Here is a 14,709-nt window from a genome sequence, read left to right on the forward strand (position 1 = left end):
GCACCCTGAGTACTGAGCACCCTGAGTACTGAGCACCGATCACCCTGAGCACTGAGCACCCAGCACCCTGAGTACTGAGCACCCAGAACCTTGAGTACTGAGTACAAAGCACCCTGAGCACTGAGCACCCAGCACCCTGAGTACTGAGCACCGAGCACCCTGAGTACTGAGCACCCAGCACCCTGAGTACTGAGCACCCAGCACCCTGAGCACTGAGCACCCAGCACCCTGAGTACTGAGCCCCCAGCACCCTGAGTACTGAGCACCCAGCACCCTGAGTACGGAGCACCCAGCACCCTGAGTACTGAGCACCCAGCACCCTGAGTATTGAGCACCGAGCACCCCGAGCACTGAGCAACCAGCACCCTGAGTACTGAGCACTGAGCACCCTGAGTACTAAGCACCGAACACCCTGAGTACTGAGCACCCAGCACCCTGAGGACTGAGCACCCAGCACCCTGAGCACTGAGCACCCAGCACCCTGAGTAATGAGCACCCAGCACCCTGAGTACTGAGCACCCAGCACCCTCAGCACTGAGCACCCAGCACCCTGAGTACTGAGTACTCAGCACCCTGAGCACTGAGCACCCAGCACCCTGAGTACTGATCACCGAGCACCCCGAGCACTGAGCACCCAGCACCCTGAGCACTGAGCACCCAGCACCCTGAATAATGAGCACCCAGCACCCTGAGTACTGATCACCGAGCACCCCGAGCACTGAGCACCCAGCACCCTGAGTACTGAGCACCCAGCACCCTGAATACTGAGCACCCAGCACCCTGAGTACTGAGCACCCAGCACCCTGCGCACTGAGCACAAAGCACGCTGAGTACTGAGCACTGAACACCCTGAGTACTGAGCACCGAGGACCCTGAGCACTGAGCACCCAGCACGCTGAGTACTGAGCACTGAGCACCCTGAGTACTGAGCACCTAGCACCCTGAGTACTGAGCACCCAGCACCCTGAGCACTGAGCAGCCAGCACCCTCAGCACTGAGCACCCAGCACCCCGAGCACTGAGCACCAAGCACCCTGAGCACTGAGCACCAAGCACCCCGAGTACTGAGCACCGAGCACCCCGAGCTCTGAGCACCCAGCAGCCTGAGTACTGAGCACCCAGTACCCTGAGTACTGAGCACCCCGAGTACTGATCACCCAGCACCCCGAGCACTGAGCACCCAGCACCCTGAGTACTGAGAACAGATCACCCCGAGCACGGAGCACCCAGGACCCCGAGCACTGAGTACTGAGCACCCAGCACCCTGAGTACTGAGCACCGAGCTCCCCGAGCACTGAGCACCCAGCACCCTGAGCACTGAGCACCCAGCACCCTGAGCACTGAACACCCAGCACCCTGAGTACTGAACACCCAGCACGCTGAGTACTGAGCACTCAGCACCCTGAGCACTGAGCACCCAGCACCCTGAGTACTGAGCACTGAGCACCCAGCACCCTGAGCACTGAGCACCCAGCACCCTGAGTACTGAGCACCCAGCACCCTGAGTACTGAGCACCCAGCACCCTGAGTACTGAGCACCGAGCACCCTGAGTACTGAGCACCGAGCACCCTGAGTACTGAGCACCCAGCACCCTGAGCACTGAGCACCCAGCACCCTGAGTACTGAGCAACCAGCACCCTGAGTACTGAGCACCCAGCACCCCGAGCACTGAGCACCCAGCACCCTGAGTACTGAGCACCTAGCACCCCGAGCACTGAGCACCCAGCACCCTGAGCACTGAGCACCCAGCACCCCGAGAATGAGCACCCAGCACCCTGAGTACTGAGAACCGAGCACCCTGAGTACTGAGCACCCAGCACGCTGAGCACTGAGCACCCAGCACCCCGAGTACTGTGCACCCAGCACCCCGAGCACTGAGCACCTAGCACCACGAGAATGAGCACCCAGCACCCTGAGTACTGAGCACCCAGCACCCTGAGTAATGAGCACCCAGCACCCCGAGCACTGAGCACCCTGAATACTGAGCACCCAGCACCCTGAGTACTGTGCACTAAGCACCCAGAGCGCTGAGCACCCAGGACCCCGAGCACTGAGTACTGAGCACGCAGCACCCTGAGTACTGAGCACCGAGCTCCCCGAGCACTGAGCACCCTGAGTACTGAGCACCGAGCACCCTGAGTACTGAGCACCCAGCACCCTGAGTACTGAGCACCCAGCACCCTGAGCACTGAGCACCCAGCACCCTGAGTACTGAGCCCCCAGCACCCTGAGTACTGAGCACCCAGCACCCTGAGTACGGAGCACCCAGCACCCTGAGTACTGAGCACCCAGCACCCTGAGTATTGAGCACCGAGCACCCCGAGCACTGAGCAACCAGCACCCTGAGTACTGAGCACTGAGCACCCTGAGTACTAAGCACCGAACACCCTGAGTACTGAGCACCCAGCACCCTGAGGACTGAGCACCCAGCACCCTGAGCACTGAGCACCCAGCACCCTGAGTAATGAGCACCCAGCACCCTGAGTACTGAGCACCCAGCACCCTGAGCACTGAGCACCCAGCACCCTGAGTACTGAGTACTCAGCACCCTGAGCACTGAGCACCCAGCACCCTGAGTACTGATCACCGAGCACCCCGAGCACTGAGCACCCAGCACCCTGAGCACTGAGCACCCAGCACCCTGAATAATGAGCACCCAGCACCCTGAGTACTGATCACCGAGCACCCCGAGCACTGAGCACCCAGCACCCTGAGTACTGAGCACCCAGCACCCTGAATACTGAGCACCCAGCACCCTGAGTACTGAGCACCCAGCACCCTGCGCACTGAGCACAAAGCACGCTGAGTACTGAGCACTGAACACCCTGAGTACTGAGCACCGAGGACCCTGAGCACTGAGCACCCAGCACGCTGAGTACTGAGCACTGAGCACCCTGAGTACTGAGCACCTAGCACCCTGAGTACTGAGCACCCAGCACCCTGAGCACTGAGCAGCCAGCACCCTCAGCACTGAGCACCCAGGACCACGAGCACTGAGCACCAAGCACCCTGAGCACTGAGCACCAAGCACCCCGAGTACTGAGCACCGAGCACCCCGAGCTCTGAGCACCCAGCAGCCTGAGTACTGAGCACCCAGTACCCTGAGTACTGAGCACCCCGAGTACTGATCACCCAGCACCCCGAGCACTGAGCACCCAGCACCCTGAGTACTGAGAACAGATCACCCCGAGCACGGAGCACCCAGGACCCCGAGCACTGAGTACTGAGCACCCAGCACCCTGAGTACTGAGCACCGAGCTCCCCGAGCACTGAGCACCCAGCACCCTGAGCACTGAGCACCCAGCACCCTGAGCACTGAACACCCAGCACCCTGAGTACTGAGCACCCAGCACGCTGAGTACTGAGCACTCAGCACCCTGAGCACTGAGCACCCAGCACCCTGAGTACTGAGCACTGAGCACCCAGCACCCTGAGCACTGAGCACCCAGCACCCTGAGTACTGAGCACCCAGCACCCTGAGTACTGAGCACCCAGCACCCTGAGTACTGAGCACCGAGCACCCTGAGTACTGAGCACCGAGCACCCTGAGTACTGAGCACCCAGCACCCTGAGCACTGAGCACCCAGCACCCTGAGTACTGAGCACCCAGCACCCTGAGTACTGAGCACCCAGCACCCCGAGCACTGAGCACCCAGCACCCTGAGTACTGAGCACCTAGCACCCCGAGCACTGAGCACCCAGCACCCTGAGCACTGAGCACAAAGCACGCTGAGTACTGAGCACCCTGAGTACTGAGCATAGAGGACCCTGAGCACTGAGCACCCAGCACCCTGAGCACTGAGCACCCAGCACCCCGAGAATGAGCACCCAGCACCCTGAGTACTGAGAACCGAGCACCCTGAGTACTGAGCACCCAGCACGCTGAGCACTGAGCACCCAGCACCCCGAGTACTGAGCACCCAGCACCCCGAGCACTGAGCACCTAGCACCACGAGAATGAGCACCCAGCACCCTGAGTACTGAGCACCCAGCACCCTGAGTAATGAGCACCCAGCACCCTGAGCACTGAGCACCCTGAATACTGAGCACCCAGCACCCTGAGTACTGTGCACTAAGCACCCAGAGCGCTGAGCACCCAGGACCCCGAGCACTGAGTACTGAGCACGCAGCACCCTGAGTACTGAGCACCGAGCTCCCCGAGCACTGAGCACCCTGAGTACTGAGCACCCAGCACCCTGAGTACTGAGCACCCAGCACCCTGAGCACTGAGCACACAGCACCCTGAGTACTGAGCACCCAGCACCACGAGCACTGAGCACCCAGCACCCTGAGTACTGAGCACCCAGCACCCTGAATACTGAGCACCCAGCACCCTGAGTACTGAGCACCCAGCACCCTGCGCACTGAGCACAAAGCACGCTGAGTACTGAGCACTGAACACCCTGAGTACTGAGCACCGAGGACACTGAGCACTGAGCACCCAGCACGCTGAGTACTGAGCACTGAGCACCCTGAGTACTGAGCACCTAGCACCCTGAGTACTGAGCACCCAGCACCCTGAGCACTGAGCAGCCAGCACCCTCAGCACTGAGCACCCAGCACCCCGAGCACTGAGCACCAAGCACCCTGAGCACTGAGCACCAAGCACCCCGAGTACTGAGCACCGAGCACCCCAAGCTCTGAGCACCCAGCAGCCTGAGTACTGAGCACCCAGTACCCTGAGTACTGAGCACCCCGAGTACTGATCACCCAGCACCCCGAGCACTGAGCACCCAGCACCCTGAGTACTGAGAACAGATCACCCCGAGCACGGAGCACCCAGGACACCGAGCACTGAGTACTGAGCAACCAGCACCCTGAGTACTGAGCACCGAGCTCCCCGAGCACTGAGCACCCAGCACCCTGAGCACTGAGCACCCAGCACCCTGAGCACTGAACACCCAGCACCCTGAGTACTGAGCACCCAGCACGCTGAGTACTGAGCACTCAGCACCCTGAGCACTGAGCACCCAGCACCCTGAGTACTGAGCACTGAGCACCCAGCACCCTGAGTACTGAGCACCCAGCACCCTGAGTACTGAGCACCCAGCACCCTGAGTACTGAGCACCCAGCACCCTGAGTACTGAGCACCGAGCACCCTGAGTACTGAGCACCGAGCACCCTGAGTACAGAGCACCCAGCACCCTGAGCACTGAGCACCCAGCACCCTGAGTACTGAGCACCCAGCACCCTGAGTACTGAGCACCCAGCACCCCGAGCACTGAGCACCCAGCACCCTGAGTACTGAGCACCTAGCACCCCGAGCACTGAGCACCCAGCACCCTGAGCACTGAGCACAAAGCACGCTGAGTACTGAGCACCCTGAGTACTGAGCATAGAGGACCCTGAGCACTGAGCACCCAGCACCCTGAGCACTGAGCACCCAGCACCCTGAGAATGAGCACCCAGCACCCTGAGTACTGAGAACCGAGCACCCTGAGTACTGAGCACACAGCACGCTGAGCACTGAGCACCCAGCACCCCGAGTACTGAGCACCCAGCACCCCGAGCACTGAGCACCCAGCACCACGAGAATGAGCACCCAGCACCCTGAGTACTGAGCACCCAGCACCCCGAGCACTGAGCACCCTGAATACTGAGCACCCAGCACCCTGAGTACTGTGCAATAAGCACCCAGAGCGCTGAGCACCCAGCACCCTGAGTACTGAGCACCCAGCACCCTGAGCACTGAGCACCCAGCACCCTGAGTACTGAGCAGAGAGCACCCTGATCACTGAGCACCCAGCACCCTGAGTACTGAGCACCCAGCACCCTGAGTACTGAGCACCGAGCACCCCGAGTACTGAGCACCCAGCACCCTGAGCACTCAGCACCCAGCACACCGAGCACTGAGCACCCAGCACCCTGAGTACTGAGCTCCCAGCACCCCGAGCCCTGAGCACCCAGCACCCTGAGTACTGAGCACCCTGAGTACTGAGCACCGATCACCCTGAGCACTGAGCACCCAACACCCTGAGTACTGACCACCCACCGTACTGAGCACTGAGCACACTGAGCACTGAGCACCCAGCACCCTGAGTACTGAGCACCGAGCACCCTGAGCACAGAGCACCCAGCACCCTGAGTACTGAGCACCGAGCACCCCGAGCACTGAGCACCCAGCGCCCCGAGCACTGAGCACCCAGCACCCCGAGCACTGAGCACCCAGCACCCGTAGCACTGAGGACCCAGCACCCCGAGCAATGAGCACCCAGCACCCTGAGTACTGAGCACCCAGCACCCCGAGTACTGAGCACCCAGCAACCTGAGCACCGAGCACCCAGCACCCCGAGCACTGAGCACCCACCACCCTGAGCACTGAGCACCCAGCACCCTGAGTACTGAGCACTGAGCTCCCCGAGTACTGAGCACGCACCACCCCGTGCACTGAGCACCGAGGACACCGAGCACTGAGCACCCAGCACCCCGAGCACTGAGCACCCAGCACCCTGAGCACTGAGCACCCAGCACCCTGAGCACTGAGCACCCAGCACCCCGAGCACTAAGCACCCAGCAACCCGAGCACTGAGCACCCAACACCCCGAGCACTGAGCACCCAGCACCCTGAGTACTGAGCACCCAGCACCCTGAGTACTCAGCACCCAGCACCCTGAGCACTGAGCAACCAGCACCCTGAGTACTGAGCACCCTGCACCCCAAGCACTAAGCACCCTGAGAACTGAGCACCCAGCACCCCAAGCACTGAGCACCCTGAGTACTGAGCACCCAGCACCCTGATTAATGAGCACCCAGCACCCCGAGAACTGAGCACCCAGCACCCTGAGTATTGAGCACCGAGCACCCTGAGTACTGAGCACCCAGCACCCTGAGTACTGAGCACCCAGTGTACTGAGCACCGAGCACCCAGCACCCTGAGTACTGAGCACCCAGCCCCCTGAGCACTGAGCACCCAGCACCCTGAGTACTGAACACCGAGCACCCTGAGTACTGAGCACCCAGCACCCCGAGCACTGAGCACCCAGCACCCCGAGCACTGAGCACCCAGCACCCTGAGCACTGAGCACCCTGAGTACTGAGCACTGAGCACCCTGAGTACTGAGCACCCAGCACCCTGAGTATTGAGCACCCAGCAACCTGAGCACTGAGCACCGAGCACCCTGAGCACTGAGCACCAAGCACCCTGAGTACTGAGCACCCTGAGTACTGAGCACACAGCACCGTGAGCACTGAGCACCCAGCACCCCGAGCACTGAGCACCCAGCACCCTGAGCACTGAGCACCCTGAGTACTGAGCACTGAGCACCCTGAGTACTGAGCACTGAGCACCCTGAGGACTGAGCACTGAGCACCCTGAGTACTGAGCACCCAGCACCCTGAGCAATGAGCACCCGGAGTACTGAGCACCCAGCACCCTGAGTACTAAGCACCGAGCACCCTGAGTACTGAGCACCCAGTACCCTGAGCACTGAACACACAGCACCCTGAGTACTGAGCACCCCGAGCATTGAGCACCCAGCACCCTGAGCACTGAGGACCCAGCACCCTGAGTACTGAGCACCCAGCACCCTGAGCACTGAGCACCCAGCACCCTGAGTACTGAGCACCCAGCACCCTGAGCACTGAGCACCCAGCACCCTGAGTAATGAGCACTGAGCACCCAGCACCCCGAGCACTGAGCACTCAGCACCCTGTGTACTGAGCACTGAGTACCCAGCACCCCGAGCACTGAGCACCCAGCACCCTGAGCACTGAGCACCCTGAGTACTGAGCACCCAGCACCCTGAGCACTGAGCACCCAGCACCCTGAGCACTGAGCACCCAGCACCCAGAGCACTGAGCACCCTGAGTACTGAGCACTGAGCACCCTGAGCACTGAGCACCGAGCACCCTGAGTGCTGAGCACTGAGCACCCTGACCACTGAGCACCCAGCACCCTGAGTACTGAGCACCCAGCACCCTGAGCACTGAGGACGGAGCACCCTGAGTACTAAGCACAAAGCACCCTGAGTACTGAGCACCCAGCACCCTGAGCACTGAGCACCCAGCACCCTGAGTATTGAGCACCGAGCACCCTGAGTACTGAGCACCCAGCACCCTGAGTACTGAGCACCCAGTGTACTGAGCACTGAGCACCCAGCACCCTGAGTACTGAGCACCCAGCACCCTGAGCACTGAGCACCCAGCACCCTGAGTACTGAGCACCGAGCACCCTGAGTACTGAGCACCCAGCACCCCGAGCACTGAGCACCCAGCACCCCGAGCACTGAGCACCCAGCACACCGAGCACTCAGCACCCAGCACCCCGAGCACTGAGCACCCAGCACACCGAGCACTGAGCACCCAGCACCCCGAGCACCGAGCACCATGAGTACTAAGCACCGAGCACCCTGAGCACTGAGCACCCAGCACCCTGAGCACTGAGCACCCAGCACCCTGAGTACTGAGCCCCCAGCACCCCGAGCACTGAGCACCCAGCACCGTGAGTACTGAGCACCCAGCACCCTGAGCACTGAGCACCGAGCACCCTGAGCACTGAGCACCCAGCACACTGAGGACTGAGTACCCAGCACCCCGAGCACTGAGCACCCAGCACCCTGAGCACTGAGCACCCTGATTACTGACCACTGAGCACCCTGAGTACTGAGCACCCAGCACCCTGAGTATTGAGCACCCAGCAACCTGAGCACTGAGCACCAAGCACCCTGAGCACTGAGCACCCAGCACCCTGAGCACTGAGCACCCAGCACCCAGAGCACTTAGCACCCTGAGGACTGAGCACCCAGCACCCTGAGTACTGAGCACCCAGCACCCTGAGTACTGAGCACCCAGCATCCTGAGTACTGAGCACCCTGAGTACTGAGCACCCAGCATCCCGAGCACTGAGCACCCAGCATCCTGAGTACTGTGCAACCTGAGTACTGAGCACCCAGCAACCTGAGTACTTAGCACCCAGCACCTGAGCACTTAGCACCCAGCACCCTGAGTACTGAGCACCGAGCACTCCGAGTACTGAGCACCCAGCACCCCGAGCACTGAGCACCCAGCACCCTGAGCACTGAGCACCCAGCACCCCAAGCACTGAGCACCCAGCACCCTGAGTACTGAGTACTGAGCACCCTGAGTACTGAGCACCCAGCATCCTGAGCACTGAGCACCCGGCACCCTGAGTACTGAGCACCGAGCACCCCGAGCACTGAGCACGCAGCACCCTGAGTACTGAGCACCCAGCACTAAAAGTACTGAGCACCGAGCATCCTGAGCACTGAGCACCGAGCACCCCGAGCACTGAGCACCCAGCACCCTGAGTACTGAGCACCCAGCAAAAAGTGTACTGAGCAGCGAGCACCCTGAGCACTGAGCACCCAGCACCCTGAGTAATGAGCACCCAGCACCCCGAGTACTGAGCACCCAGCACCCCGAGCACTGAGCACCCAGCACCCTGAGTACTGAGCACCCAGCACCCTGAGCACTGAGCACAAAGCACACTGAGTACTGAGCACCCTCAGTACTGAGCATAGAGGACCCTGAGCACTGAGCACCCAGCACCCTGAGCACTGAGCACCCAGCACACCGAGAATGAGCACCCAGCACCCTGAGTACTGAGAACCGAGCACCCTGAGTACTGAGCACGCAGCACGCTGAGCACTGAGCACCCAGCACCCCGAGTACTGAGCACCCAGCACCCCGAGCACTGAGCACCCAGCACCACGAGAATCAGCACCCAGCACCCTGAGTACTGAGCACCCAGAACCCTGAGTACTGAGCACCCTGAGTACTGAGCACCGATCACCCTGAGCACTGAGCACCCAACACCCTGAGTACTGAGCACCCAACGTACTGAGCACCGAGCACACTGAGCACTGAGCACCCAGCACCCTGAGTACTGAGCACCGAGCACCCTGAGCACTGAGCACCCAGCACCCTGAGTACTGAGCACCGAGCAACCCGAGCACTGAGCACCTAGCGCCCCGAGCACTGAGCACCCAGCACCCCGAGCACTGAGCACCCAGCACCCGTAGCACTGAGGACCCAGCACCCCGAGCAATGAGCACCCAGCACCCTGAGTACTGAGCACCCAGCACCCCGAGTACTGAGCACCCAGCAACCTGAGCACCGAGCACCCAGCACCCCGAGCACTGAGCACCCAGCACCCTGAGCACTGAGCACCCAGCACCCTGAGTACTGAGCACTGAGCTCCCCGAGTACTGAGCACCCACCACCCCGAGCACTGAGCACCGAGGACACCGAGCACTGAGCACCCAGCACCCCGAGCACTGAGCACCCAGCACCCTGAGCACTGAGCACCCAGCACCCTGAGCACTGAGCACCCAGCACCCTGAGCACTAAGCACCCAGCAACCCGAGCACTGAACACCCAGCACCCTGAGTACTCAGCACCCAGCACCCTGAGCACTGAGCAACCAGCACCCTGAGTACTGAGCACCCTTCACCCCAAGCACTGAGCACCCTGAGAACTGAGCACCCAGCACCCCAAGCACTGAGAACCCTGAGTACTGAGCACCCAGCACCCTGATTAATGAGCACCCAGCACCCCGAGAACTGAGCACCCAGCACCCTGAGTATTGAGCACCGAGCACCCTGAGTACTGAGCACCCAGCACCCTGAGTACTGAGCACCCAGTGTACTGAGCACCGAGCACCCAGCACCCTGAGTACTGAGCACCCAGCACCCTGAGCACTGAGCACCCAGCACCCTGAGTACTGAGCACCGAGCACCCTGAGTACTGAGCAACCAGCACCCCGAGCACTGAGCACCCAGCACCCCGAGCACTGAGCACCCAGCACCCTGAGCACTGAGCACCCTGAGTACTGAGCACAGAGCACCCTGAGTACTGAGCACCCAGCACCCTGAGTATTGAGCACCCAGAAACCTGAGCACTGAGCACCAAGCACCCTGAGCACTGAGCACCAAGCACCCTGAGTACTGAGCACCCTGAGTACTGAGCACACAGCACCGTGAGCACTGAGCACCCAGCACCCCGAGCACTGAGCACCCAGCACCCTGAGTACTGAGCACCGAGCACTCCGAGTACTGAGCACCCAGCACCCCGAGCACTGAGCACCCAGCACCCTGAGCACTGAGCACCCAGCACCCCAAGCACTGAGCACCCAGCACCCTGAGTACTGAGTACTGAGCACCCTGAGTACTGAGCACCCAGCATCCTGAGCACTGAGCACCCGGCACCCTGAGTACTGAGCACCGAGCACCCCGAGCACTGAGCACGCAGCACCCTGAGTACTGAGCACCCAGCACTAAAAGTACTGAGCACCGAGCATCCTGAGCACTGAGCACCGAGCACCCCGAGCACTGAGCACCCAGCACCCTGAGTACTGAGCACCCAGCAAAAAGTGTACTGAGCAGCGAGCACCCTGAGCACTGAGCACCCAGCACCCTGAGTAATGAGCACCCAGCACCCCGAGTACTGAGCACCCAGCACCCCGAGCACTGAGCACCCAGCACCCTGAGTACTGAGCACCCAGCACCCTGAGCACTGAGCACAAAGCACACTGAGTACTGAGCACCCTCAGTACTGAGCATAGAGGACCCTGAGCACTGAGCACCCAGCACCCTGAGCACTGAGCACCCAGCACACCGAGAATGAGCACCCAGCACCCTGAGTACTGAGAACCGAGCACCCTGAGTACTGAGCACGCAGCACGCTGAGCACTGAGCACCCAGCACCCCGAGTACTGAGCACCCAGCACCCCGAGCACTGAGCACCCAGCACCACGAGAATCAGCACCCAGCACCCTGAGTACTGAGCACCCAGAACCCTGAGTACTGAGCACCCTGAGTACTGAGCACCGATCACCCTGAGCACTGAGCACCCAACACCCTGAGTACTGAGCACCCAACGTACTGAGCACCGAGCACACTGAGCACTGAGCACCCAGCACCCTGAGTACTGAGCACCGAGCACCCTGAGCACTGAGCACCCAGCACCCTGAGTACTGAGCACCGAGCAACCCGAGCACTGAGCACCTAGCGCCCCGAGCACTGAGCACCCAGCTCCCCGAGCACTGAGCACCCAGCACCCGTAGCACTGAGGACCCAGCAAGCCGAGCAATGAGCACCCAGCACCCTGAGTACTGAGCACCCAGCACCCCGAGTACTGAGCACCCAGCAACCTGAGCACCGAGCACCCAGCACCCCGAGCACTGAGCACCCAGCACCCTGAGCACTGAGCACCCAGCACCCTGAGTACTGAGCACTGAGCTCCCCGAGTACTGAGCACCCACCACCCCGAGCACTGAGCACCGAGGACACCGAGCACTGAGAACCCAGCACCCCGAGCACTGAGCACCCAGCACCCTGAGCACTGAGCACCCAGCACCCTGAGCACTGAGCACCCAGCACCCTGAGCACTAAGCACCCAGCAACCCGAGCACTGAACACCCAGCACCCTGAGTACTCAGCACCCAGCACCCTGAGCACTGAGCAACCAGCACCCTGAGTACTGAGCACCCTTCACCCCAAGCACTGAGCACCCTGAGAACTGAGCACCCAGCACCCCAAGCACTGAGAACCCTGAGTACTGAGCACCCAGCACCCTGATTAATGAGCACCCAGCACCCCGAGAACTGAGCACCCAGCACCCTGAGTATTGAGCACCGAGCACCCTGAGTACTGAGCACCCAGCACCCTGAGTACTGAGCACCCAGTGTACTGAGCACCGAGCACCCAGCACCCTGAGTACTGAGCACCCAGCACCCTGAGCACTGAGCACCCAGCACCCTGAGTACTGAGCACCGAGCACCCTGAGTACTGAGCAACCAGCACCCCGAGCACTGAGCACCCAGCACCCCGAGCACTGAGCACCCAGCACCCTGAGCACTGAGCACCCGGAGTACTGAGCACAGAGCACCCTGAGTACTGAGCACCCAGCACCCTGAGTATTGAGCACCCAGAAACCTGAGCACTGAGCACCAAGCACCCTGAGCACTGAGCACCAAGCACCCTGAGTACTGAGCACCCTGAGTACTGAGCACACAGCACCGTGAGCACTGAGCACCCAGCACCCCGAGCACTGAGCACCCAGCACCCTGAGCACTGAGCACCCTGAGTACTGAGCACTGAGCACCCTGAGTACTGAGCACTGAGCACCCTGAGTACTGAGCACCCAGCACCCTGAGTACTGAGCACCCAGCACCCTGAGCAATGAGCACCCGGAGTACTGAGCACCCAGCACCCTGAGTACTAAGCACCGAGCACCCTGAGTACTGAGCACCCAGTACCCTGAGCACTGAACACACAGCACCCTGAGTACTGAGCACCCTGAGCATTGAGCACCCAGCACCCTGAGCACTGAGGACCCAGCACCCTGAGTACTGAGCACCCAGCACCCTGAGCACTGAGCACCCAGCACCCTGAGTACTGAGCACCCAGCACCCTGAGCACTGAGCACTCTGAGTAATGAGCACTGAGCACCCAGCACGCCGAGCACTGAGCACTCAGCACCCTGTGTACTGAGCACTGAGTACCCAGCACCCCGAGCACTGAGCACCCAGCACCCTGAGCACTGAGCACCCTGAGTACTGAGCACCCAGCACCCTGAGCACTGAGCACCCAACACCCTGAGCACTGAGCACCCAGCACCCAGAGCACTGAGCACCCTGAGTACTGAGCACTGAGCACCCTGAGCACTGAGCACCGAGCACCCTGAGTGCTGAGCACTGAGCACCCTGACCACTGAGCACCCAGCACCCTGAGTACTGAGCACCCAGCACCCTGAGCACTGAGGACCGAGCACCCTGAGTACTAAGCACAAAGCACCCTGAGTACTGAGCACCCAGCACCCTGAGCACTGAGCACCCAGCACACTGAGTACTGAGCACTGAGCACCCTGAGTACTGAGCACCGAGCACCCTGAGCACTGAGCACCCAGCACGCTGAGTACTGAGCACTGAGCACCCTGATTAATGAGCACCCGGCACCCCGAGAACTGAGCACCCAGCACCCTGAGTATTGAGCACCGAGCACCCTGAGTACTGAGCACCCAGCACCCTGAGTACTGAGCACCCAGTGTACTGAGCACCGAGCACCCAGCACCCTGAGTACTGAGCACCCAGCACCCTGAGCACTGAGCACCCAGCACCCTGAGTACTGAGCACCGAGCACCCTGAGTACTGAGCACCCAGCACCCCGAGCACTGAGCACCCAGCACCCCGAGCACTGAGCACCCAGCACACCTAGCACTCAGCACCCAGCACCCCGAGCACTGAGCACCCAGCACACCGAGCACTGAGCACCCAGCACCCCGAGCACCGAGCAACATGAGTACTAAGCACCGAGCACCCTGAGCACTGAGCACCCAGCACCCTGAGCACTGAGCACCCAGCACCCTGAGTACTGAGCCCCCAGCACCCCGAGCACTGAGCACCCAGCACCGTGAGTACTGAGCACCCAGCACCCTGAGCACTGAGCACCGAGCACCCTGAGCACTGAGCACCCAGGACCCTGAGGACTGAGTACCCAGCAACCCGAGCACTGAGCACCCAGCACCCTGAGCACTGAGCTCCCTGATTACTGAGCACTGAGCACCCTGAGTACTGAGCACCCAGCACCCTGAGTATTGAGCACCCAGCAACCTGAGCACTGAGCACCGAGCACCCTGAGCACAGAGCACCCAGCACCCTGAGCACTGAGCACCCAGCACCCTGAGCACTTAGCACCCTGAGGACTGAGCACCCAGCACCCTGAGTACTGAGCACCCAGCACCCTGAGTAC

The sequence above is a fragment of the Microtus oregoni genome, unplaced genomic scaffold (assembly GCF_018167655.1).
Source record: "Microtus oregoni isolate MIOR12 unplaced genomic scaffold, Mior012 000066F_000, whole genome shotgun sequence".
NCBI classification, from domain to species: domain Eukaryota; kingdom Metazoa; phylum Chordata; class Mammalia; order Rodentia; family Cricetidae; genus Microtus; species Microtus oregoni.